We start from the raw sequence: 5786 nt of genomic DNA on the forward strand, positions 1-5786 counted from the left end.
GAAGAAAGATGTCTAATGAGAAAGATTCAGTTCAGTTCAGATCAGTCACTCAGTTGTGTCCAACTCTTTGGACTGCAGCAGGCCAGGCCTCCCTGTCCATCACCGACTCCTGGAGTTTACTCAAATTCATGCCCATTGAGTCGGTGATGCCATCCAGCCATCTCATCCCCTGTTGTCCCCTTCTCCTCCCGCCCTCAATCTTTCCCAGCATCAGGGTCTTTTCAGAAGAGTCAACTCTTCGCATGAGGTGGTCAAAGTATTGGAGTTTCAGCTTCAGCATCAGTCCTTCCAATGCACACCCAGGACTGATCTCCTTTAGGATGGACTGGTTGGATCTCCTTGTAATCCAAGGGACTCTCAAGAGTCTTCTCCAACACCACAGTTCAAAAGCATCAATTCTTCGGTGCTCAGCTTTCTTTATAGTCCAACTCTCACATCCATACATGACTACTGGAAAAACCATAGCTTTGACCACATGAACCTTTGTTGGCAAAGGAATGTCTCTGGTTTTTAATATGCTGTCTAGGTTGGTCATAACGTTCCTTCCAAGGAGTAAGCATCTTTTATTTTCATGGCTGCAGTCACCATCTGCAGTGATTTTGGAGCTCAGAAAAATAAAGTCTGCCACTGTTTCCACTGTTTCCCTATCTATTTTCCATGAAGTGATGGGACCAGATGCCATGAACTTTGTTCTCTGAATGTTGAGCTTTAAGCCAACTTTTTCACTCTCCTCTTTCACTGTCATCAAGGGTCTCTTTAGTTCTCCAATTTCTGCCATAAGGGTGGTATCATCTGCGTATCTGAGGTTATTGATATTTCTCCAGCAATCTTGATTCCAGCTTGTGCTTCATCCAGCCCAGCATTTCTCATGATGTACTCTGCATATAAGTTAAATAAGCAGAGTGACAATATACAGCCTTGATGTACTCCTTTTCCTATTTGGAACCAGTCTGTTGTTCAATGTCCAGTTCTAACTGTTGCTTCCTGACTTGCATACAGATTTCTCAGGAGGCAGGTCAAGTGGTCTAGTATTCCCATCTTTCAGAATATTCCACAGTTTATTGTGATCCACACAGTCAAAGGCTTTTTGGCATAGTAAATAAAGCAGGAATAGATGTTTTTGTAGAACTCTCTTGCTTTTTCAATGATCCAGAGGATGTTGGCAATTTGAAAGATTCAGAACATTGTGCATTTTTAACTATTAAGCAGAATCTTATATCTACATTATTGCCCATTAAGAAAAGCTTCCTTCACATTTATTTCAACTATTCGGCTGAGCGCTGAAAAATTGATGCTTTTGACCTGTGGTGTTGGAGAAGACTCTTGAGAGTCCCTTGGACTGCAAGGAGATCCAACCAGTCCATCCTAAAGGAGATCAGTCCTGGGTGTTCATTGGAAGGACTGATGCTGAAGCTGAAACTCCAGTGCTTTGGCCACCTCATGCGAAGAGTTGACTCATTGGAAAAGATCCTGATGCTGGGAGGGATTTGGGGGCAGGAGGAGAAGGGGACGACAGAGGATGAGATGGCTGGATGGCATCACTGACTCAATGGGCATGAGTTTGGGTAAACTCCGGGAGTTGGTGATGGACAGGGAGGCCTGGCGTGCTGCGATTCATGGGGTCTCAGAGTTGGACACGACTGAGCGACTGAACTGAATTTGTCTGATGATTCCTCATGACTAGATTCAGGTTACAGGTTTTTGACAGGAATACCAGAGAAATAAATGAGGCTGTGTTCTGTCTATTATATAAGAATGTACATAAGAGTCAATTTTCCCCATTACTGGTGATGTTAATTTTTCACAGTTGGTTATGTTTCCAAGGTTTCTCAACAGTCAGTATTTTGTGGGGAGCTACTTTGAGACTATGTCAATATCCTGTTCTTTATAAATATTTATCCTCTAGCTTTAGCATCTATGGATGATTCTTACCTGAATAAGTTCTTGCCAAAATGGTGATTTTCTAATTAAACTGTGGCTTCTGTGTTTACTTGGCATTCTAGTGTAAGCACTTTCTCTTCACCTCCATTTGTTTATTCTTTATGTCATTGTGGAACATGGATTCTGTTTTGTAATTTATAAACGATCGTGATTCATTTTGATTCTACACAGTGCTCTCACTAATTTTCAAGCTGGCTTTTGTGCTCTTTTGACATAGTCTCGGGTTCTTTTTGTTTTTAATTGTGGTGAAAAAACATTAAATTTACCATGTTAACCTTTTTTTAAGTGTTCAGGTTCAGTAGTGTTGAGTACATTCACTTGATTGTGCGGCAGATAGTGACCTTTTTCATCCTGCAACAGTGAAACTCTATACCCACTGAACACTAATTTTATTTCCTGCCTACCTCCTCCTATCCCCCAGCCTTTGGTAATCACTTCCATACTTTCTGTTTCTATAATTTTGATTGCTCTAGGTACTTAATGAGTGGAGCCATACAGTATTTGTCCTTTTGTGAGTGCCTTATTTGACTCAGCATACTGTCCTCAAGGTTCATCCATGTTGTAGCATGTGACAGGATTTCCATCCTTTTAAAGGCTGCATAGTATTTCATTGTGTGGCTTTACCACATGTTCTTTATTCATTCATTTATCTTTGAACATTTGGGTTGTTTCCACCATTGTTTCTTGTGACTCATGCTGGCATGAACGTGGGTGTACAGGTACCTCTTTTGAGATCCCGCTTTCAAGTCTTGGATATATATCCAGGGAGGTTGCTGGGTCATATGGCAATTGTGTTTCTAATTTTTTGAGGAATTTCTATACTTCCTTCCTTAATGGCTGCACAGCCCCATGGTTCTTTGAGCACTTTATTACTTTGAGTCACCACAAGATGTTTCAGGCTCCATCTTGAATTTCCGTTACTGCAGTCCTGGGATCAGCCATTTTTCTGGAGTCCTGGTTCACTCTGGTGGAGAATGTCATTTAGAACTAAGATCTGGGTGCTGTGTTGTATGCACTGTCACCGTGCCCTCACTGCTGCCGGGTCCCCTCAGTGTCCAGTTGGGAAATACCTAGCTCTCTGCTTGTTTCCTCATCATCCATCTCTGTATAAAAACCGCAGGTCCGCACTGATCTACATCCAGCTCCACTTCTACTCCGCAAGGTGCATTCTAGCTTCCCCTCTCTGTATTCCTACCTTTGTGCTTAGTCACTTTGGTTGTGTTTGACTCTTTGTGACCCCATGAACTGTAGCCTGCCAGGCTCCTCTCTCCATGGAATTCTCCAAGCAAGGATATTGGAATTATCCTTGAATCATTATTCTTGAATATTGGAATTATTCTCCCAATGGCAAGGGAATGGGTTGCCATTCCCTTCTCCAGAGGATCTTCCTGACCCAGGGATCGAACCCAGGTCTCCCGCATTGCAGAATTCTTTATCATCTGAGTCACCAGGGAAGTCCAAGAATACTGGAATGGGTAGCCTATCCCTTCTCCAGGGGATCTTCCCGACTCGGCAATCAAACCAGGGCCTCCTGCATTGCAGGTGGATTCTTTACCAGCTAAGCTACCAGGGAAGCCCTGATCTTCAGTACAGTCACTTGTTCACTTCCCTGTGATTAATCAATTTTTAACCGCATAGCTGGCTGCTTTGCTTGAAGCCCCCTGCACACGGCTGTCACAAAGATAGGGATTCTTTCCTTTCCTCAATCCGTGGCAACCCCTGCCAATTGAACCCCATTGACTCAGATGGCAGTGCTTCAACTGGTATTCTGTTCCAGTTCACATGATGGTCCAGCAGTGATGAAATGGCAGTTTCCAAAGGTTTCTACTTTGAATGGAACTCGATAGTCCTTGGGTATTTGTCTTGGTTATTTTGCTACAATGTTTTCCTCATTATTTGCTAGAGTTAAATCAAAGTAATGATCACTGTGGAGTGGGGTTAGTGGAGAATATGAAAACAAAGAAGGTGGAAACCCAGTCTCGGGAATAACAGGTATGGCGGGAGGATACACACAGTGACAATCACCTTCCAAAGTGCCGTCTGATCTAAACACAGCTGTTAAAGATCTTAAGTTCTGCGTTAATATTATTTTATAACTGTCCTTGCAAAAAACTTTGCCTGTCAGTTCATCATTTGGATCATCCACCCCCTTAACTCTTAAGCTTTAGGAGTGTCAGGACCAAGTTCACTCTCTTGAGTGCTGAGATGTTCTTTTATTAAACAGTCAGTTATTCTTCCTTCTTAACAGTTTGGAGTGGGAGGAATAATATCATGCCCCTGGACAAGTGATTTCTTAGTAAGTTCAAGATGGAGTCCAGTTACATAACAAAGGTGGGAACCTCTTTAATTCTTATGAGAACTTAATCCTACCCATGGAAAATGGAGATTATGGCCATAATTGTTTCCATTTTAGAGCTTTGGTTCACCTAATGGGAATCATTGCTCAAGTGCTGTTTCACTAAAAATAATAACTGAGCCCCTGACTAATAGCTGACACTTGGTATTTTCTTTGTACCAAGTACTGGACCAAGTATTGGGCTGGCCAAAAAGTTCATTTGGGTTTTGCCGTAAGATGTTACAGGAAAAGCCAAATGAACATTTTGGCCAACCTACTACTTTGCATGCATTGTCTCATTCAATCCTAATTATCATGGGCAGAACACATACTGTTATTAACCCTATTTTACAGATGTGGAAACCAAAGCTTATGGCCTGTTGTCAGCCTCCCAATTCTCACACATAATAGGCATTATAGTGTATACTAGTTTTGACACATCATTAGAGTTCTTTAGTTTTGGGGTACCTCTTTGTGTGGATTGGGCCTATTCCTTTAAATCTTGTTCAGTTGCTAAGTCATCTTATTCAGTTGCTAAGTCGTCTCTGACTCTTTGAAACCCCATAGACTGGTACACCAGGCTTCCCTATCCTTCACTATCTCCTGGAATTTGCTCAAACTCATGCTCATTGAGTTGGTGATGCCATCCAACCATCTAATCCTTTGTCGCCCCCTTCTCCTTCCCTCAATCTTTTCTAGCATCAGGGTGTTTTCCAATGAATCCGCTCTCTGCATCAGGTGGCCAAAGTACTGGAGCTTCAGCTTCAGCCATCAGTCCTTCTAATGAATATTCAGAGTTGATTTCCTTTAGGATTGGCTGGTTTGATCTCCTTGCTGTCCTTTAAATCTTAGCACTTCAAATATATGGGGATGGTAAAAGTACCATCACCTAGGGTTGCATGAAGATTAAATGATGTGAACCTTGAAAGCACGTGGAGTGTCTGGCACATGGTAAGCACCTCACTACGTAATTATTTAGTGCCACTTTTACATCCATCACCTCATTTAACCTTTATTACAACCCTAAAGGCTAGGTATCCCCTCATTTTCACACACACACAAAACTGACTCTCGGGGATCTAAGTGGTTTATTCAAAGCCACATGGCTGATCAATACTGAACTGGGTGCTTTTACCACTTGATCTATAAAAAGTGCTCTAATATTTATCCTTTTAGCTTCTAGATAAGGATCCTTTAAAGTAACTTCTAATGTATTACAGTTTACTTTAAATAACAGTGGAATTTTCACCATATGACCTAATGTAGAACACAGACATTTTTATCTTCAGACATTTTCTAAGAAGTTTAAATGCAGCAGATTTTCTGATTTGATCAAAGTGATAATGAATTAATCTAAATACTGAATCTTTTGTCTTTAACTGCTGCTTTATGCTATTCCCCATAGAATTACAGAAAAGTCTTCTCTTGGTCAAAATGAGAAAATTCACAGGCTTCTTGAGAATCTTGGAACATATTTTTCTAGAAATGCTTATATACTGATTTCAAAAAG

This window comes from Cervus elaphus, chromosome 13 (genome assembly GCF_910594005.1).
Source record: "Cervus elaphus chromosome 13, mCerEla1.1, whole genome shotgun sequence".
NCBI lineage: Eukaryota > Metazoa > Chordata > Mammalia > Artiodactyla > Cervidae > Cervus > Cervus elaphus.